Source organism: Stomoxys calcitrans, chromosome 3 (genome assembly GCF_963082655.1).
Source record: "Stomoxys calcitrans chromosome 3, idStoCalc2.1, whole genome shotgun sequence".
Taxonomy (NCBI): Eukaryota; Metazoa; Arthropoda; class Insecta; order Diptera; family Muscidae; genus Stomoxys; species Stomoxys calcitrans.
The window spans coordinates 178,723,550-178,746,893 of record NC_081554.1 but is presented as its reverse complement, the minus strand read 5'-3'; the positions used below and the strand labels follow the sequence as shown (position 1 = coordinate 178,746,893).

The following is a 23,344-nucleotide window of genomic DNA, read 5'->3' as shown; positions in this document are numbered from 1 at the left end:
TTTTGCTTTTTTGAATATTTAAACCAAAAGTCAACAACAACTCTGTTCAGCATCACACTACAGAAGTCATCATTGAGATGGTGTTAGCCTTTTGCTTAAAGCTGAGTATTTTTATTAGCACGACTGTTTGCGGTAGAAATGAGAGTTGTTTGGTTTTTGTTATTTGTTGTTATTGTTGGCCTGAGAAGAAAAAACCACTGAGATAAAATTGAATACAAATGAAGGGGAAAAACACGCATACCTACATGCTATTTGTGAGCATAGATGAGAGATCTATGATGGCATTGGATATGGATTTTGTAGTGAGCTTTAGATATTTAATGGAGTTTATTATGAGGTGGATTAAAAAAAAATTTAAAAGTTTTGAAAAATAATAAAAAAAATATCTTTAAGAACAATTTTTCAAGTTAAAAAATTAATTAAAACAAAATTCAAAAAATTATTTTAACTAAAGTTTAGAAAAAAATTTGAAAAAAACAAAATAAAAGTTTAATAAAAAAATGTTTTTTCTACAAACATTTTTTATTAAAGTTTTATTTTCTTTTTTTTTGGATTTTTTTTCAAAATTTTTGTTAAAATATTTTTTTTTAATTAATTTTTGAACTTAAAAAATTGTTCCGAAAATTTTTGTTAAAATAATTATTTTAATTTTTTTTAAATTAAATTTTGAACTTGAAAAATTGTTCTTAAAGATCAAATCTCTTTTATGTACTGGTTAAAAATTTTTTCCATTCTAATTAAATTAATAAAAAAAATTATTAAAATCTTTCTTCTGTACTTTTTTTTACTTTTAATTTTTTTAACTTTAAATTTTTTCAAGAAATATTTTTTTTTAATATTTTTTACACTTTTTTAGTAACCTTTTATTAAATTCATTTTATCCTTCTGTTTTTAAGAAAAAACATTCATTCGTTCGCTGCTATTTGTTTTCAATTCTTTTTTTTTTTTCATATGTTATAATTTAATGTTTTCTCAATTTACCATTTTCATATATCCAAATGTTGTGGTATTTAGCTGTATGAACGACACTATGGACTTGCTATTATGAATCGTTGTTGCTGCTGGTATGGCTTATTTGCCTCACAGATGGTTGTAGTTGTTTGTGTTATTTGAATATTCTCAATTTCGTGAGAGTGAGATATACTGTGATTGCTATTTCTGGACTATTATAGTTGTTGTTGTTGGTGTTATTGTATTTCCTTTTTTTTTTGCTGTATTTTAGTAGTCTTAATTCGATTTACTATCGATGGCAGACATTCACTCAAAATGTGTTGTTGTAGTTGTAATGGTTGTTGGTATGTTTATGCAGGGTTGACTTGATTACAGAACATTAAATCCCATTTAATCCATGATTTGTTAACATTGGCTGCTTTCTATGGCATAGTAGATCACAACTTCAATTAAGCCCTGGCTAATTGGGTAATTTATTTTTATATTGATAAGCTAAACACTTTTGTAGCAGTTTGGACTAAACAAAACCAAATGGTAATGAATTTTCTAACTATTCTATACACTTAATAACATTTAAAGCACTACAATTATGACCACTTTGCAATTATTTTCTATTTTTTAACTTATAAAGTTTACATAAAATCGGTTTACTCGCGTTTTCTTTCATTTGCTCTACGTTTATTTTGTTTTTTTTTATTCACTTTTTCTCTTTGCACTTTTTTGTTAGTTAGTTAACCCGTTGCTGCTAATAAAACCCAATTTGTTCTTATTGTGAATGTTTTTTTTTACGGTGGCTCTGCCTGAACAAAGCCATAAAACAAGAACGAGTGTATGGAAAAAAAACGCGATTCCCTATAACACGACAACGGCGCTTTGTTTGCGAGTTAAAACCCTCTCGGTTAAAACGAGCTCTGCTATTGTTCGCGCAATGTTCCGTACGTTTCAGCGGTTGAAATAACTCTACTGTACTGTCATCGTTGTGAGTTAGCAAAATGCAGGCATTTGGGTAAGCAGGCAGGCAAGCAAGCAAGCACATAGACAGACAGACGATTACACACAGTGGTACCACAGAGACAGCTGTTGTTGAGGTTCAAAGGAGAAACCAACAACAAAGCACCAACGACACCGCAACGAACTTAGCAAAGATACTCAGATAAAACAAAAAAAAATACAGACGTACTGAGGCTTAAGATATAACATGCTACTAATACACGTACCGTTACCACCTTTCTCTCTTCTCTTTCGTAAAATGACACAAGGTTAACTCTCTTTGATGTCGCTATGTTCAAAGAGATTCTTACTGATATTCAGCGTTACCATTGTGATTGTTTTTTGGGATAAAGAACGTGGGATAAAATGAGAGATTTTGTATTTTGATAAAATAAATCCAATAAATTAAACAAAAAATATTAAAATAAAATTAAATTTAATAAATAAAAAAAAAATAAAATAAAACAAAATAAAATAAAATAAAATAAAAAAAATAAAATAAAATAAAATAGAATAAAATAAAATAAAATAAAATAAAATAAAATAAAATAAAATAAAATAAAATAAAATAAAATAGAATAAAATAAAATAAAATAAAATAAAATAAAATAAAATAAAATAAAATAAAATAAAATAAAATAAAATAAAATAAAATAAAATAAAATAAAATAAAATAAAATAAAATAAAATAAAATAAAATAAAATAAAATAAAATAAAATAAAATAAAATAAAATAAAATAAAATAAAATAAAATAAAATAAAATAAAATAAAATAAAATGAATGAAAATGAAATGAACTGAAATAATACAAATAAAATTAAATAAAGTAAAAAAACAAGTCATTGTTCAGCTGTGTTTAACAAAATATTGATCTTTTTAGTAGCTACATCTAAAAATAAACCGATCTGAACCATTTACGATACGGATGTCGAAGAGCCTATCATAAGTCACTGTGACAAATTTCAGTGAAATCGGATTATAAGTGTGCCTTTTATGTGGCATTTTCCGTGCTAAGCTCTGCCCCGAGCGAGCCGGTTTATAGAGGTTCAACTGTAAAATAAAATAATGTAAAATGAAATAAAATAAAATAAAATAAAGCAACAACTTCAATCTGTTAATCGCAGTTACCTCAGAATAAGGTAACTGAATAACCAATAGAGAGACTAATAAATTTTATGACTAGAGATCATAAAACTTAAGTGCCAGAATTTGTAAGTTGTGGTCCACTTTCCAGACACTCTTTAACACCGGTATACTCACATCGTTTGTCACTTTTCGCAACGTATCGATCCGAAAAAAAGTTGAGGGTAGTACAACCGTCAAGTTATTGAGCATCCTGAGAGATAGAGCGAAAAGAATAGCCATTCATCACGTCAGAAGCATGAGAGGCGATGATAAACCATCACAATTTACTGTGGCACAGTTGCAAACTCCAAATTGGGGAATGGTCAAATCGTACAGGCGGATCTCTCTGCTCCCGCTAGTTGGCAAGACATTTGATCCATTACTTATTCACAGCTTTGTTGGAAAAATGCTAGCACAAGATCTCAATCAGGTGAAACCATATCAAAGAAAGGGCCCCTGGCCCTTAATCCATTGAAGGCTTTCGATGCGGTAAGCCATGCCACGCCAATACTTTACTATAGCCAAAACTGACACGATGAATTAAATTGAATGCATTTTGAGATAAGAAGTTTAAGTCCCATCTCATCGCCAATATTCCTTCAACCACGTTGTTCACTACATGGACAAAGCCGAAGTACCGACAGCTAAATGTAAGAGTGGATGGCGTAGCGGTTCATCCGTCAGCTATCCCAAGATATTTGATGTCACATTTGACAGTCTTTACAGGTATTAAGTACATGCTACTACAGTATTCAAGAGCAGAGACAAAGTCCTCAGGTAACTTGTCGACAGCACTGGAGTACATACAAAGAAGCTTTGTAGACAATTGGTAGGTCATGGCCAGGTAGTGCAACAAAATCACGACCTACAAATACTTCCTATCAGTGTAGGTCGGTTGGGTTGTAAATGGGTCATATCGGACCATGTTTTGATATAGCTGCTATATAAACCGATCATGGATTTTGACTTCTTGAGCCACTAGAAGGCGCAATTTTTATTCGATTTGGCTGAAATTCGGCACAAAGTGTTTTGTTTCGACTTCCAACAACTCTGCTAAGTGCGGTTCAAATTGGTCCACAACCTGATACAGCTGCCATATAAACCGATCTTGGATCTTTAATTCTTAAGCCACTAGAGGGCGAAATTTTGCACGTTCTACAGCTTTATTTATTTTGCGTACATTTTTAGCAGAATCCATGGTGGTGGGTTCCCAAGATTCGGCCCGTCCGAAGTGAGCACGCTTTTACTTGTTAGTCCTTACCTTGCTATCTATAATGGTCCAAAAATTCAAAAGAATTAGCATCTAACGAATTGGAAAGCCGCTGTAATGAAGGGCGGAACGTGATTTTTACGCCATTCTCGGTTTGTCCATGCTCTATGTGGTGGTGCCGAGTGTTATTGACAGGTCCGTGGTTTGCAACCGAAATGATTACCTGCCCTCTGCTTCAAAATAGCTTCCAAAATGTATTCCCAATAATAAGTAGCATTAACTTTGGCGTCAGGCTCGATGAAAACTATTGGAGATCGGCCAGCTGCCCATACCATTTCTTTAGATGGAAAATTACTTCGGTTGACCGTTCGTAGGCTCAAATTCTCGTAATCACCATTAATTTGGAAGTTTATGAATCGCTAAATTGGGAAATTTTTTGCTTCAGAGAATAAAATGTTGGTAAATTCACCAAATTCCTGCAAGCGCAGCAACTACTTTGCTCTTTCGAGTTTCTTTGGTGTTTGATCATGTGTCTATGTATGGCTTGAGCTTGTTTTTCAATATATGTTGCATCCATTACCGGATATTTTCCGATTGGTAGCCATTTCATTGCAACTACGGGGGCAATTACATTGAACTCCAGATTTCACTTGCCTTCTCTTTGGTCTTGTTGCAGTTTTTTTAAACCCAACACCAGCCGTTTGGTAACGCTACCAATATCATTATAACGATTTATGATACATAAACAGTTTCTCACTTTGAGGTGTTTGAGTTCGCCAACAATAGCCGGTTGTGATTTTTTTCGGTCAAATATAAAGCAATCACTCTATAAGACTGGAATTCAATCGCGAATCACTTTCTTTTTGAATAAACTCAGAGGCAAATGCTTTTGAGCATTCAATAAAACAAATATCATGTATATGCTATACTAGTTTGACATTTGAATTGGTGAAACTTTGTGTCAGCTACCCTTAACTGTATAATCCTACAAAGACCTCTAAGGGGTGCTTACCTTATCTATGCAGAAAATTATTTTCCTTTGTCTTGGCTAATTTTTGCCGGCAAACATTTTCTATTTCTGGCCACACTATTGGGCATGTAATCAAGAGAGTATCTATGGTTAAATGAACTGCCAGTAGTTAGAAAAGAGCAAAAGAGCACGAAAACTCATATCTAGAATGTTTGCTAACTAACAAACAGACCTGAAAAAAGCTAACTGGCAACTTTAGAAACGTGTGCAGTTCTTTCCAATGAATTAAGATAAATAAAATCAAACAAACAAAACAAGAAATAGGACAAATATTTAGTTTATTTTATTAAAAATATAAAGGTTACTAGTACCATAACTATAGCCCAACCAAATGTCCAAACTCAACTCAATACCTGTAAACACCTATTTTACCTTTTGCTTGCCCATTCTCCCTCTCTCTTATCTCTCGCTCTCTTTCACTATCTGTCCATATTTCGCAGAGAGTCTTTTCGAGGTTTATCTCTTTACAGCCTTTTCAAACAGTTAACAGTTTCTTTAGCACATTGTGATTTAGGATTTGTTAACACATGTAATTTGTTTGTGCTTCTTCCTTTATTTATTACTTTAGTTGTTATTAAAAATTCCGCAATCTATTGTAAATCTTTTTGCATTCACTTATAAAAAAAACAAGACAGCCTGTCATATGGCCACGATTTTAGATAAGAAATTAAGCATAAGATAAGGTTTTCTATGTTTACCAAAGAGAGTAAATACGAATTAAGATAAACTACATTTAAGAGAGTGGCACGAGCAGAGTTATACTCTCTATGCCAAGGGAAGGTATGCTATTAAGGAAAACCCATATTGTAGGCTCAAAAAAACACCAGGGGATTGAGTTAGAGAAGTGTTAAAGATACCAATGGACGCACAGTGGTTCAAAACGCATTAAAAATCAAAAAATAAACAAAAAAAAATTAAAATCACAAATAAAATAAAATAAAATAAAATAAAATAAAATAAAATAAAATAAAATAAAATAAAATAAAATAAAATAAAATAAAATAAAATAAAATAAAATAAAATAAAATAAAATAAAATAAAATAAAATAAAATAAAATAAAATAAAATAAAATAAAATAAAATAAAATAAAATAAAATAAAATAAAATAAAATAAAACAAAATAAAATAAAATAAAATAAAATAAAATAAAATAAAATAAAATACAATAAAATAAAATATAATAAAATAAAATAAAATAAAATAAAATAAAATAAAATAAAATAAAATAAAATAAAATAAAATAAAATAAAATAAAATAAAATAAAATAAAATAAAATAAAATAAAATAAAATAAAATAAAATAAAATAAAATAAAATAAAATAAAATAAAATAAAATAAAATAAAATAAAATAAAATAAAATAAAATAAAATAAAATAAATAAAATAAAATAAAGTAAAATAAAAATAAAATAAAATAAAATAAAATAAAATAAAATAAAATAATGTTTTGAATAAAAACACACGCTTGCTTTTTTGTTATGCTATTCTTTGAATAGCCAGCATTAAATATGATCTCGAGCTGGAAAATGTTAAAAAAATCGAAAAAAGATTTTAAAGATCAAAATAAAAGAGCCCAAACAGACAAACCAATCAAACCAATCAAACCGGCCCTTCGTTGTGTTGTAGGTCACAACAGCACTTATTGCAACATTCAAAGAATGTTCAAGTGTACAACAAAAAGAGTTTGTCAATGTCGATATGTTTACTGTTCTTAGTATTGATGATTAGTTTGTAACGGAATAATGGAAAGTAAGGCTTTCTTCTCTCTTACTAAGGAGAGTTAGAGGACTTATTGAGCTCTCTTTCAAAACAAAAGTTTGCTCTAAACCGAAATCAATAGTCTTTAGGTATGCAGGACTCATTAATCAGTTGGACTAAGGTGTTGATGAAGGTATATGGCGTATCAGAAATCGCGATCCAGAAGCCAGTCAAAGTGTTTCGAATATTAACACACACTTGCTCAGTTTTTATAAGTTCTTCGTCATGCTATTCTTTGAATAGAAATCATTGCATATGATCTCGAGCTGGAAAATGTTTGAAAAATCACCATAAATGGTTTCAACAACACGGTGCCATATGCCCACAGCATGCTTACCCATGGGCATATTGAGAGGCGAGTTCGATGAATATTTTTTTCGCGTTTGGAATCGGCCAATTGGCCGCCTAGATAGTGGAATTTAACGCCTTTAGGCTAATTTTATGGGGGCTACGTTAAAGTTCTTGTCTATACAGATGTATAAAATTCGGATATCGGATAGTAATTACACCCTCTAGAGGCTAAAGATGACAAGATCCATGATTGGTTTATATGACAGCTATATCAGGTTATGCACCAATTTCAACCGTACTTAGCACAGTTGGTGGATGTCGTAAAAAAACACTCCATGCCAAATTTCAGCCAAATCGGGTGGGAATTGCGCTCTCTGGAGGCTCAAGAAATCAAGACCCCAGATCGGTTTGTATGACAGCTAATCAGGTTATGGACCGATTTAAATCACCTTTAGCACAGTTGTTTGAAGCTGTATCGTAGCCAGTAGGGATTTGAACCTTTCTGTGATTTCTCGTTTGTAGCGATGAAGACCAAACGGTAGTGGCCTTGGAGAGACCCCGCAAACCTTTCCTGGCCTGCATGTGCTTACCTTACGATGTGGACAAACCCCCTACAGACACAGTCCGGGCCCCTTCTGTTGGTGTGAGGGGAAGGGACATGACCTTGTGCTAGGGGGTGGGAAGAACGGATACTAATGAAAGAGGTGAGTCACTTTTTGAGTAAATTTTATCCACGGACCTAGTTGTATGCAATAGGGGCAATGCCCCTACTTTCTACAACCAGATCAGGGAACAGGTTATAGACATAACGCTTGTGACGAATAGTGACTCGGTGAAGGTTTTGGACTGGAACGTTTCCACCGAGTGCGCCTTTTCGGATCACCATAGGATTTGTATTCGGGTCGAGCACGAGAGGGGAAGGAGGATGCCATACAGAAACCCGTGGAGCACCAACTGGAAGAAATTCAGGGAACAGATGCGGAAATTGGGGTCCCCCAGGGAGCCTTTGGAGGACTCAAGGGAACTGGAGACCGCAGTCGACTTTGTCACGGGATGCCTGATCGAGGCCTTTTTGAAGGCATGTCCCGAAAGAGTACCGCCACGTAAAACCAGACAGTCATGGTGGTCACCGGAACTGAAGGTGCTCAGGAGGGAGAGCAGAAGACTTTTTAATAAGGCCAAGAGAGAGAACACGGCAGGGGGCTGGGATGAGTATCATGACGCCATTGTTCAAGAAGGAGACGAGGAAGGCGAAAATGAGTTCCTGGGCGACATTTGGTGAGGAATTGCAAAGCACTAGTGAGGCATTTAGGTTGCGCAAAGTGCTCTCAAAGGATCCCATCACGCCTAGCTTCCGGGGGAGGGAGCACGGGACTTACACTGAGAGTGGGCAGGAGACGGTGGAGCTTTTGATTGAGGCTAATTTCACAGGTGGCCACGAAGTGGTCGGCGATCAGGACAATGCAATAACTACACATGTGGCCTTAACCGATGACCTCATCAGGGACATCGTTGATGAGGAGAAGATAGCGTGGTCGGTCCGAACTTACGTCCATTTAGGTCAACCGGACCTGACGGAATTTTCCAAGCATCTTATATAGCTCCCATATAAACCGAACTGGCGATTTGACTTCGATTTGACCCCGATTTTTGGCCGATTTGGCTGAAATTTTGCATGTTGTGTTTTCTTATACCTTCCAACAACAAATTGCACTATAACCTGATATAGCTCCCATGTAAACCGTTCTCTCTCGATCATACTTGTTCGGTTCCTAGAAACTTAAATTTTTGCTGATTTGACAGAAGTTTGGTATGTAGAATAAAATTATGCCCTACAACTTAATTTATTTTGTATAAATTTTTAACAGAATCCATGTAGAGTGGGTTCCCAAGTTTCACTCCGGCCGAACATAGCGCGCTTTTACTTGTTTACTACGTTTTATACCCTACACCACCACTGTGGTACTGGGTATTATAAGTTTGTGCATTTGTTTGCAACGCTAAGAAGGAGAAGAGCTAGATCCATTGATAAGTACAACGATCGACTCAGAATCACTTTCTGATTCGATTTAGCCACGACCTTCTGTGAGTCCATGTATTCTTATAATCAAGGTACAGGTCGTAGTTGTTATCCAATCGTCTCGAAATTTTGCACATGTCCCTTTTCGGACTCAACGACGAACGCTATCGGTTTTGATAAAAATCGGTTCAAATTTAGATATAGTCCTTATATATATGTATCGCCCGATTTTCACTTAAATGACCGTAGTAACTGCCATTTTAAACCGATCTGCGGAAAAATTAGCACGGATTGTTTTATTACTTATCTTAACATATTTGCGAGATTTCATTAAAATCGGTCCAGATTTGGATATAGCTCCCATATATATGTATCGCCCGATTTTCACTTAAATTGCCGTAGTAACTGTAATTTTCAACCGATCTGGGCAACATTTGGCATGGATTGTTTTATTACATATTCTAACATATCTGCCAGAATTAATCAAAATCGGTTAAGATTTGGATATAGCTCCTATATATATGTATCGCCCGATTTGCTCTTAAATGGCCGTTCCATCCATGAACTGAACGTCTTTGGTCAAGTGGTACCGTCCTAGGTCTTCACCCACACAGCACCACTTTCCACGGTGCCAAGTTCCATCCGTGAACGGAACGTCTTTGGTCGAGTGGTACCGTCCTAGGTCTTCACCCACACAGCACAGGTGTTGTGCAATCCCTCCCGGAGGTTGGATTACCGTTCCAGGTCTCCACCTACATCACTACAGCCACTGCCTGATTTGGCCCGTAATTCCGAGTGCCGCTCCCGGCCTCGGCGTTAAGTATTCGCCTTTAGTCACTAATCCTCTTCATAGCCTACACTTAAATAGACAAGATTGTAAAAAACCTCAACAAATTCCGTGTTCTCTACTCTAATCTCGGGTATATTCCAAAGTAGGGAGACAGTTCACCTCCTTGAGATGTTCCTCTGTAACCTGTAGAAATAAAATTTTATTCTATTCACCCAATGTGGTAATTTTTTAACATGAAGTTTAAAAATTTTTTATCTAAAAATTAAAAAAAAAATCAGTCTTAGACCTATTAAAAAAATTTAAAAAAATTCATGTTTAACAATATAACACTTTTCGCAATAATGCCATAACTGTTATATCATAAATAAAACTCTTAGAGACTTTGATTTTAAATGTCTTAGTCCCAGCTCTGTAAAAAACACTTGTTTCTCCATAATAATTTCATAGAAATAAGAATAATATCTCACCTTTTACCTAAGAAAAATATTTAACAACAGCAACCTGAAAAAAGAAAAAAAAAACAAATTAAAAAAAGTTTAATATTGCAATAAACTTGGCAACTCTGTTTTCAATACAACGGTGTCTCTCTTAATTTCTATACTCTTAAACAAAAGGTGACAAGCACTTAAGAGTTGATAGCCAATAACTTACTCTTTTTTTTCCAAATTAAGAGTAAGGTGGGAAAATACCACAATAATCGCATGGTCAAAAACCAAAAACCGCAAGTAATTCATTCATTTTTTTCCCTTGCATTATAGCAACAAAATTCTAAAATTCCCACAGTAGTTAAATGAGAACAAAGCAAGATCAACAAAAACACATGACGGCTGAAAAGATTTCACTGCAAATATTTGCAGCTTTTTAGCCTTGACCATATTCTAAAATGTCTTCAAAAAATCATTGTATATTTGAAAGAATGCACAAACCTTGGGGTTCAATGGATTTATATGAGCGAATATGAAAGATTAGATTAAAAAAATATTACCAAATCTAGACAAGTGACAAGTGAATACATGACGAGGTCGACTGTTTTATGGAACAAATACAAAGTTGCTAATAAATAAAAGGTAATAAAAGTAGGGGGTGAATAACCATAGATGTGAAAAGTAGAGGAAGTAGACAACAGAAGACTTGCACTTGACTATTTATAGAGCGAATAGATTCTGCTAAAATGTGGGAGCTATATCAGGTTATAGACCAATCGGGACCGTACTAGGCGCATTTGTTGAGTCATAACAGAACACTAAGTGGAAAATTTCAGCCACATCGGATGAAAATTACGGCTTGTGAGGGCTCAAGAAGTCAAATCGGGAAATCGGTTTATATGGAAACTATATCAGGTCATAGACGTACTTGACATAGATGTTGAAAGTCATAATAGAACACAATGTTTAAAATTTCAGCCAAATCGGATGAAAATTGAGGTTTCCAGGGGCTCAAGAAGTCAAATCGGGAGATGTGTTTATATGGAAGCTATATCAGGTTATTGTCCGATTTGGACGGTACTTAGCACAGTTGTTCAAAGTCATAACAGAACACTATGTGCTAAATTTCAGCCAAATTGGACAAAAATTGCGGCTTCCAGGGGCTCAAGAAGTCGAATCGGGAGATCGGATTATATGGGAGCTATATCAGGTTATAATCCGATTTGGACGGTACTTGACACAGTTGTCGGAAGTCGTAACAGAACACTATGTTCAAAATTTCAGCAACATCGGATGAAAATTGAGGCTTTCAGGGGCTCAAGAAGTCAAATCGGGAGATCGGTTTATATGGAAGCTATATTAGGTTCTTGAGCGATATAAACGGTACCTGACATAGTTGTGGGAAGTCGTAACAGAACACTATGTTCAAAATTTCAGTCACATCGGATGAAAATTGAGGCTTCCTGGGGCTCAAGAAGTCAAATCGGGAGATCGGTTTATATGGGAGCTGTATCAGGTTATAATCCGATTTGGACGGTACTTGACACAGTTGTCGAAAGTCGTAACGGAACACTATGTTCACAATTTCAGCCACATCGAATGAAAATTGAGGCTTCCTGGGGCTCAAGAAGTCAAATCAGGAGATCGGTTTATGTGGGAGCTATATCAGGTTCTTGACCGATTTAGAAGGTACTTGACACAGATATTGAAAGTCAAAATACAACACAATATTTAAAATTTCACCCAAATCGGATGAAAATTGAGGCTTTCAGGGGCTCAAGAAGTCAAATCGGGAGATCGGTTTATATGGGAGCTATATCAGGTTCTTGGTCGATTTGGACCTTACTTGACACAGTTGTCGGAAGTCATAACAGAACACTATGTGCAAATTTTCAGCCAAATCGGACAAAAATTGTGGTTTCCAGGGTCTCAGGAAGTCAAATCGGGAGATCGGTTTATATGGGAGCTATATTTAAATCTGAACCGATATGGCCCATTTATAATCCTTAACGACCTACATCAATATTAAATATCTGTGCAACATTTCAAGTGGCTAGCTTTACGCGTTCGACCGCTTTCGTGATTTCGACAGACGGATGGAGGACATGGCTAGATCGAATCAGAATGTCGAGATTGGATTGCCCAAAAAGTAATTGCGGATTTTTTAAAAGAAAGTAAATGCATTTTTAATAAAGCTTAGAATGAACTTTAATCAAATATACTTTTTATATACTTTTTTTCTAAAGCAAGCTAAAAGTAACAGCTGATAACTGACAGAAGAAAGAATGCAATTACAGAGTCACAAGCTGTGAAAAAATTTGTCAACGCCGACTTTATGAAAAATCCGCAATTACTTTTTGGGCAACCCAATATATATACTTTGTGGGGTCCCAGATCAATATTTCGAGGTGTAACAAACGGAATGACTAGATTGGTATACCCCTATCTTATGGTAGTGGGTATAATAAAAGGCAAACCAAGGATAATGGATAAGAATTGCTACGCTATAGGAGCTATTCCAAGTTATTGACCGATTCGGGCCATACTTGGTTTGGATGATGGAGACCTTAATAGAAGTTATTGCTCAAGATTCTAGGGTAGTTTTATACAGGATAAAGAAGTAAAATCGGGAGATCAGGGAAGACCGTTTCAAATCATATTTCTCACGAAGATTGAGGGTCATGGAAAGAGTCAATGTCCAAAACTCAACCAAATCATACCAGAATTGCGCCCTCTAGGGGCTTAAGAAGTGATATCGGAAGATCGGTTCATATGGGAGCTATGTTTGGTTTCAGACCGATTCAGGCCATACTTAGTACTTGTATTAGAGTTTATAGGAAAACTCCTTGCGAAACATTCAGGATCCAAATGGGAGAAGAATTGCGACCTCTAGAGGCTCGAGAATTATAATCGGGAGATCGGTTTATATAGCAGCTATATCACCGTTTACTTAACATATCTGTTGAATGTCATAGATAACGTCATAGCACAACATTTCACTAAAATCGAAAAAGAATCGCGCCCTCTAGAGGCTCAAGAAGTCAAATCGGAAAATCGGTTTATACGGCAGCTATATCAAAATATGGACAGATTTGATCCATTTATATTCCCAACTGACCTGCACCAATATGAAGTATTTGGGCAAAATTTCAAGCACACAGCTGCCTGTTAGGGTGAAGATCATAATTTTTCCTTGGTTTCTCTTTCGATATGAACTTAATGATCTATGATTTTTCTTGCAATGGTAAAGGAAGTCAGAAATCACAACACGCCATGGGACGTGTTTCGTATTGGGTAAGGGGACTTTTCACGTTAGGTTTTAAAATATACACAATGTGGATCAAAATATCCACGCTGTGGATAAAAATATCCACGTAGTGGGTAAAAATATCCACGTTGTGGATAAAAATATCCACATTGCGGATAAAAATATACACGTTGTGGATAAAAATTTCCTTGTTGTGAATAAAAATATCTACGTTGTGGATAAAAAGAATCCACGCTGTGGATAAAAATATCCACGATGTGGATAAAGTTATATACGTTGTGGATCAAAATATCCGCGTTGTGGATAAAAACATCCACGTTGTGGATAAAAATATCCACTTGTGGATAAAAATATCCACTTGTGGATAAAAATATCCACTTGTGGATAAAAATATCCACTTGTGGATAAAAATATCCACTTGTGGATCAAAATATCCACGTTGGGGATAAAAATATCCACGTTGTGGATAAAAATATCCACTTGGGGATCAAAATATCCACGTTGCGATTAAAAATATCCACGAAGTGGATAAAAATATCCACATTGTGGATGAAAATATCCACGTTATGGATAAAAATATCCACGTTGTGGATAAAAATAGCCATGTTGTGGATAAAGTTATCTACGACGTGAATAAAGTTATCCACGTTGTGGCTTAAGTTGTTCGTGTTGTTGATAAAGTTATTCTCGTTGTGAATAAAGTTATCCACGTAGTGGATAAAAATATCCACGTTGTGGATAAAAATATCCACATTGTGGATAAAAATATCCACGTTGTGGATAAAAATATCCACGTTGTGGATAAAAATATCCACGTTGTGGATAAAAATATCCACGTTGTGGATAAAAATATCCACGTTTGTGGATAAAAATATCCACGTTGTGGATAACAATATCTACTTTGTGGATTTATCTATAATTCATCTATAATTTGGATAAAGTTATCCACATTCTGGATAAAGTTATCCACATTGTAGATAGTTATCCAAATTCTGGATAAAGTTATCCATATTGTGGATAAAGTTATCTACATTGTGGATAAATTTATCCACATAGTGGATGTAGTTATCCACTTTGTGGATAAAGTTATTAACATTGTGGACAAAGTTATCAATATAATGGATATAGTTATCCAAATTGTGGATAAAGTTGTCCACATTGTGGATAAAGTTATCCACAATATGAATAAAGTTATCTACATTGTGGATGAAGTTATCCATGAATCATCTACGTTGTGGTTGAATTATCCACCTTGGAGATAAAGTTATCCACATTGTGATTGAATCATCCACGTTATGGCAAAATTTTTTAATAAGAAAAAATTCTTAGAAATAAAATTTTGTCACAATTTTTTAAAAAATAAATTTTGTCGAAATTTTTAATAGGAATAAAATCTTGAAAAATTTTCTTAAGAAAAACATCTCCAATAGAAATAAAATTTTGACGAAATTTTCTGCTTAAATACAATTTATGCCTATTTTTTATACCCACCACCGAAGGATGGGGGTATATTCATTTTGTCATTCCGTTTGCAATCACATCACATCGAAATATACATTTCCGACCCTATAAAGTATATTCTTGACGGACCATGCCCGTCCGTCTGTCCGCCTGTCTGTTGAAATTACGCTACAGTCTTCAAAAATAGGGATATTAAGGTGAAACTTTGCATATATTCTTTTTTTGTCCATGAGCAGGTTAGGTTCGAAGATGGGCAATTTAGGACTATATCTTGATATAGCCCCCATATAGACCGATCCGCCGATTTGGGGTCTTAAGCCCATAAAAGCCTCATTTTTTATTCGATTTTGCTAAAATTTGGGACAGTGCGTTGTGTTAGGCCCTTCGGGATTCTTCTTCAATTTGGCTCAGATCGGTCCACATTTGGATATAGCTGCCATATAGACCGATCTCTCGATTTAAGGTTTTGGGCCCATAAAAGGCGCATTTATTGTCTGATTTCGCCGAAATCTGGGGCAGTGAGTTATGTAAGGCTCTTCGATATTTTTCTGCAACTTAGTCCAAATCAGTTCAGGTTTGGATATAGCTGCCATATAGACCGATATCTCGATTTAAAGTCTTGGCCCGATTTCACTGAAATCTGACACCGTTACTTATGTTACTCTTTAATAGGCTCTTTACTTCACTCTTTAATAGTCTCCCCTCTGAGTTTTCGATTTATTGAAGTTGTCTTCATTCCGTTTTCTTTTTCTCCTCCCCCTAATTTAAGTTCTTAATGACATCAGGTCACATGACAAATATTTGCTAATAAACTCAATTAAAAGATAGATAGGAAACACTTAAGAGGGCAATAAAAGGTGTATGAAAAAAAAAAACTAAAACAAACAAATTTTTCTCACAGCCTTTGACACCACCACTCAGTGTCAGCACTTTCGTATTGGCCACCCTAGGGTGAAGACAATACAAAGCCCATGCCATGCCATGCTCTGTGTCATGCACCGCCACAGGCTGCCCTTATCAATCCAATTGGCTATGAAAAACCAAAAACAACAAAATGAACTTAAATCCGTTATCCCATTGTTGTCTGTGCGTGTGGGTTGGTTTTTTAGGGTTGCTTGATAACATCCCAAGCCTTCGATGTTGTCTCATGGCAATTGAGCCGATTTGTTCTTAATTAACAATAACAACAGTTTTAATTGTTTTTTAAATTTTTTGTTTTTGCTATTTTTCATTTTTTTTTTGTTTTAGGATTTTCCAAAAGCACTTGAGATGTTTGTTCAATTAAAAAAAAAATAAGGATAAAAGACTACACCATGATCCATCAGCTGTGGCATTTCCCACAATTCAGAGAATTTTCTTTTTTAGCAGAAAATTGCCATCTACTTCAAATTTTGTGCCACTTTTGCTAATGTGACTACTGCAAGCGAAATCAGAACCATGACCATAACATCGCTTAGTTCACAGAGATAAGCTTTTCTGGTGCTTGACTAAAGCTAGAGTTGTATTTGGTGGGCTAATTGAGTAGAGATATGGCTTTAATGTGTTGAACATGTATTGAGAGTCATTTATGCTTGTAACCAGGTTACTAAACAATTTTAATGGGATGTTCACATGTATAGATAAGTTGTACAATTTATTTCTTACAATTAAAAAAAATCTTTGCGAAGAGTTGAAGCGTCTACCCGTTCGCACAAATTTCTAATTGTTTTTAGTGATAATAACAAAAAGACGGATGGACGGACATTAAAAGGGGGTCTTACTATTTTGCAACTACCAAAAATGTCCCCTGTGTAGAATCGTAAATCCATATTTCCATGGCATGCAAACGAAACTTCAAACTTAATACACCCCCTCTCCCCAGCAATCTATCATGATTTTTACCCACCTTAACAGTACTTTAACTCCATCATTTACAAGTTCCAGTTAATTCACATGCTCTACTCCCTTTGTTAAGTTCTCTGTAGCCATGCATTATCTTGGTCATGATTGATCAACCATGCGTAACTACTCCAAACAAGTTTATGCTTGTCACCACAATCACAGAGGCAGCGACATAGAAAAGTGACACATTCATACTAATACTCAGAGAGCATTAAAATCCTATACCTATAAAGAGCGCTGCAATTAATGCATGAAAGCTTTCATCATAATCAACGTCTCATAAGCATCGTCTGCCTAATGGCATGAAGTGCATTCAGCAAGTACTTGGAAATAAAAAAAAAAAGTAATATGAAAACGTCATGCTCTTTTTCCCAGAAAAGTGATAGATATGATGCAGATGTGCAGTAATACAGAGGAAAGGAGATAAAGAAGAGGGTATTGTGGTAGCAAATAAAAACAAAACTTTAATTTTGACACAATTTTCTATTGAAATGCAATTTTACCAAAATTTTCTAGAAAACTGAACATTTTTACATAATTTTCTAAAAAATACAAATTTGACAATAGGCAATATAGAATTTTGATTTCGGAAGGGAGGCGGACCCTCCCCCTTACCCCAAAAGTACCACCCAAAAATAAAAGTAAACCGATCGGGGCAATATGGCATTCAAATGAAAGGTATTCGGGAGTAGAAGACAAATTTGATATCAAAAGTTGGGTCCAAGTACCTAGGGGGCTGCCCAAACCCCAAAACCTTTTCAAATAGGCATATTGGACGATAATGACAATATGGGACTCGAATGAAAGGTATTTGGGAGTAGAATAAGAATATGGTCAAATATAAAAAGAATAGGCCATATAATTTGTCAATATTGGAAGGGGCGGACCCTCCCCCGTTACCCCAAAAACACCACCTAAAATCGAGGTTGACCGATCGGGACAATATGAGTATGAAATGAAAGGTATTGGAAAGTAGAATACGAATTTTGGGTTGGGTCCAAGGAACCCAGGGGCCACTCCAACACCAAAAGTTCCCTAAACAAACATATTGGACGTACATATCAATATGAGACTCAAATGAAAGGTATTAGGCAGAAGATTACGAATATGATATAAAAAATTATGTCTAAGTATTTGCGGTTCGCCTCACCAAAAGGCCTCCCAAACGAGAATTTTACTCGATCATAGCTATATAAGACTCAAATGAAAGCTATTTGAAAATTGATTACGAATATGACATTAAACTTTATGTCCAAGAATCCAGGTGGCGCTTTATCTCCAAAAATCGCCTCCAATAGATTATTTGACCAATTAAAGCAATGGGGGATCAAATGATAGATATTTCTGAGTAGAGTGCGTCATTCAAATATATACTCAAGTGGCAGATGAAGTGCGGCGCACAACCCTCATACAGACAACCTCCACCAAACGGCTGTATACACCAATCATGACAATAGGGGGTTCAATTAAAGGTATAAGGTTGTAGACAGAGAATCTAATTTCTTTTTTCTACCTCACCCCAAAACAGTCGAGCAATCATAATGACCTTACAGGACAATATGTGAGATAATTAATGTGTGGGGACACAAATAAATGTAGGGCGATATACCCCAAAAATTGTGACGTTCAGCGTGATAGGGGGAGTTGCCAACCTTAACGTTAAGATTGCAACCATTTTGACTCATCGATAGACAAGACCAAACGACACGCTGCTGGGCAACACTTTTTTGATTTGATATAATGTCATATAGTCATTTATAAACAACAACCACACGATGATCAATGTTATAGGCGTTGAGCCACTCTAAGCAAGTAGTAGCACTAACATTTAAGTTAGCGCCATCTACTGGCTGTTTTCAAAGGCCGCCCACCCCCAAAACCCACCAAACGGATTTATAGACCTATCACTACAATGTGGGTATCAAATTAAAGGTATTTGAGAGTAGAAAGAGAATCTGATATCCTATTGTGGGACTAAGTGTTTCGTGGGTCACCCCACCCCCTTTTTGGCAGTATGGATCTTAAATGAAAGGTCTTAGGGAGTATAAATTGTCTTTTACTTTAGAACCAAGACTCTGGGGATCTACCACACCCTTAAACTGGACTTTTACTTATTGGGGTGTAAAAAAGAGGTATTTGAGAGCAGAAAAATCCACAGAAAAATTGGAATATATTTTCAACTGATATTAGGCAGAAATTTCCAAATTTAGAGTACTCCTCTCCAACATAGCATTATCGGGCGCAGCAAAGCGGGCCTGGCTCAGCTAGTCTATTATAAAAAAAATAAATTGTTGCGTTTTGTTTGTTAATTTATTTGTCTGTTCCGTATAGATTCAAAAACGGCTGAATGGATTTTTAAGAAATTTTCACAGATGGTAGAGTTTGAGCGTCCGGTGAAAATGGGGTATAAATTTTTTAATATCCGAAGGGGGGCGGACCCACCGCTTTGGGCAATATGGGTATCAAATGAAAAGAACTTAAAAGTAGAGTAAGAATCTGAGAATCCAAAAGACCCTCCAGCAGGGCTTATTTACCAATTGGGACAGTATGGATAACAAATGAAAGGTGTTTGGAAGTTGAGAACTCATCTGTTATATGAATTTGGTGAAAAGGGAATCTATGCGGCCTCCCCAACCCCAATAACCCCTTAATCGGGCATAAATGTCCAGCGTCCAAAAATGAGAATCAAATGAAAGGCCTTTTGGAATTGACAACGAATCTGGTATACATATTTGGGATAGAGTCTGGGGCCGGCCCACCAACTAAATAAAGATCAGTAGAGTTCGGACCTGGGGATCTTTAAAAATGTGGTATCCCAAGTGGTAGCTTTGAAATATGATTTTTAATGTAAAAATCGTGCTCTAGCACGATTATGATATTATTTTTTCAGGGCTAAGTGCGTGGGTGGCCGTCACAACCTAAATACCCCTTAAAGTGGACGTATTTGTGGATTATGACAATAAGGGGCTCAAATCTGATATCTGTGTTATGGACAAGTGTTTCAGTCAGGGGCGCCTCACCCAAATTCCCCCTACACGACACATATATACCGACTACTATCATAATTCAAAAAGATAAATTTGGTATCCTTATTTACCAGTACCCCCAAACAGTATAGGACTGTGCCAGTATAGGACTCAGATAAAATAAGAGAGTTAAAAAAGGCGCAGCGGAGCGGGCCCTGTTCAGCTATTAACTGCCTTATAAACCGATCTCGGATTTTGAATTCTTGAACCTCTAGAGGGTGCAATTCTTTATGTGCGTCAAGATAAACTCCAAATTTAACTAGCAGAGACACAAACCGCTTTGTTAACAGAGTGCGAGAGAGAGTAACAGAAGTTTTAACAGAGATCCACTGAGGGGTTAGCAGAGCTCTGTAAATACTTAACAGAACCAAAAAACAAGAGAAATTAATTAAATTGCTTATTTTTTTTATCAATTTTTGGAAATATTTGTAGAAAGAAAAAAAACATGCCAAATGAAATATCTATTGCCGTAGTACAGAGAAAAAAATATTCTGGACAGGATTTGTGACCAATGCTCCTGGAGGACATCTAAGAATTCTGCAAAGTACTACCATACATCGTTGGAAAGGCTACGATATGTGCTTTCCAAAACAGTTCTTTATTCGAAAATCGAGCAGTTAGTTTTTTCAAATTCCTGTCTTTTTAAAAAATTTCTCGGAAAGATTCTGAACAGGTTTATGGCCAATGCTCCTGGAGGACATCTAAGAATTCTACAAGGTACTACCGAACACCGCTGAAAAGGTCACGATGTGTGCTTTCCAAAACTTGTCTTTAGTCGAAAATCAAGCAGTTGTTTTTTCAAAATTCCTGTCTTTTTTTTGTATGTTTTTTTCCTTTTACAAATATTTGGAAAAATTGATAAAAAATAAGAAATTTAATTAATTTCTCTTGTTTTTTGTTTCTGTTAAGTATTTACAGAGCTCTACTAACCCCTCAGCGGATCTCTGTTAATACTTCTGTTACTCTCTCTCGCACTCTGTTAACAAAGCGGTTTGTGTCTCTGCTAGTTCAATTCGGAATTTACCTTCACGCACATCAATTCTTTTAAGATTCTGCTGAAATTTTGCACATGGTGTTTTGTTTTGACCTCCAAAAAGTAGGCTAAGTGTGGTCCAAATCAGTTCGTAACCTAATATAGCTGCCATATAAAACGATCTCGGATCTGGAATTTTTGGGTCTCTGGCAGGGGGAAATTGTTATTCGATTTGGTTAAAATTTTTGCACAAGGTGTTTTGTTTTGACTTCCAACAAGCGTGGTAAGCCGATCTTCGGATTTTACATCTTGAGCCTCTAGAAGGTGGTATTAACATCCGATTCGGCTGAAAGTTTGTACATTTAGTTTGGAAGTGTCTTCCAATAGCCGTGCTCCCTTATAAATTAATTGCCCGATTTGACTTCATGGGTCTCTATGGGGGGGGCAATTATTTGGGTGAAATTTTAAACGTGGTATTTTTTTAAGACTTCTCATAATCATGACAAGTACTTGCATCTGTATCTGTCAATGCATCTCCTATCCTTTTAAAAATTTTCATTCAAAGAACTTGTCAAATGGGATTCATGGTGGAGGGTACATAAGATTCGGCCCCGTCGAAATTAACTGGCTTTTACTTGTTTCTTCTAATTATGAATTTTTTATGCTTCACAATACGATATCCACTTCATCTCAAGTACCCTTGAGAGAGTAAAAAGAACATCTCTTGAATGATTTGGCGCGTGGTTTTTATTACTTTTCCATTTTTTTGTGATTTAATTTTTTTTTTACTCTTTCCACAGAAGTGAAAGCCAATTAAATGGAATGAACTTATTTGCCTTTCGGTTATTGCTGTCATAAAATCCCCAATTAAATAAATCCGCACACATTTGGAATTCACAAACGAAATCCCAGGAGTGTCTCACTCCTGGCACTGCCCATTCCACTACCACAAATTCCCAACACATACACATGGGCAGCAGCATCAATTCAACCGCAGAATGGTGTGTCTAATCTATTACGGCACGTTTTGTTGGTTGGCAAAATTAATGATGGAATTAGGCCTAATCACCTCGTTGCAAAGTAGGTGAGAAGGGTGGTCATCTTTGGAATATGCTTTAAGGACAAGCCAAGTTTTGTATTAGAATTTCTGAGATTTTTTTTGGCAAATTTCCAAGGAAGTGGGGGGGGAGAGTAAAATAACTTTTCACTGGAGAAACTTTCGATTCCCACGGGAAGTTGGAAAAAAAAAAAATCTCCAAGAAAGCTTTGGCTTGTCAGGCAAACGCATAAAAGTCGAAGATAATAAGCAAGGCCAACCAACCAACCAACACACTAGCATACGCCGGAACGTCGTTAAGCATGATGCATTTTTGGTATGATTTGGACAAGGAAATCACCAACAACCACCATGGTTAATAATAACCATAACAACACCCACCATACCTAAACCCCACCCCCTCCCCTTATACTGCGTCACCATGAAAACTAGAACAGCAGCCCACAATGTATACAGTATTTGTGGTGTCTATGTGAACTTTTCCCAACAATAAACCTTGCCAGCGATATATATAAACAGTCATCAAAAGCCGGCCAGCCAGCCAGCCAGCCAGCCAACCAGCCATTCAGCCCGTTAGCTAGTCAGCCACTCTGCCGCCTGTCCATGGAAAACATGGAAAATTGTCCAAAAGGGGAAATAATCCTAAAACGTGTCAATAGCCAAGATAGTTGTAGACTCTTGTTTTTGTCATTGTTGTTGGTGGGTTGCTTGTCATAAACATGCAACAAAAACGAAAGCCACAAACCGGAAATAGACAACAATTGCAGGCATGACAGCATGAAAATTGTTCGGAACTAAATGTGTTGATGCGATTGAGAGTGGTGAGATGAAATGAGTCTCTGGTACATGAACAAGAATTTAAACATGTTTATAGAAATTGAGTTAAGAGAATTTATTTTCCAAAAAGGCTGATATGAATTAAACAAAATTTTCAATACAAACATAATTTTCATAAATTTTCTATATAAATAAAATTTTGAATAGATGGCATTGAACGAAATGGTTTATAGTCGGACAATATCCCGCATTGGACTCTAAATAAGGTTTTAAGACCAAAACAAGTAGGTTAGGTTAGGTTGAATGGG

At 35.6% G+C, this 23,344-nt stretch overlaps 1 protein-coding gene across 3 annotated transcripts in view; it reads right to left on the bottom strand.

The window, feature by feature from the left end:
* LOC106085071 (protein numb) overlaps positions 1–23,344 on the bottom strand; it is a 139,316-nt gene that overhangs the window by 71,295 nt on the left and 44,677 nt on the right. For 2 of the 3 annotated variants that reach the window (XM_013249102.2, XM_059364783.1), the window contains one exon: positions 10,636–10,669. The gene's annotated coding sequence lies outside the window, so the exon portion shown is untranslated. Of the gene's footprint in view, positions 1–981; positions 1,942–10,635; positions 10,670–23,344 lie in introns of those variants that run through there. The other variant, XM_013249101.2, reaches the window with a different exon arrangement.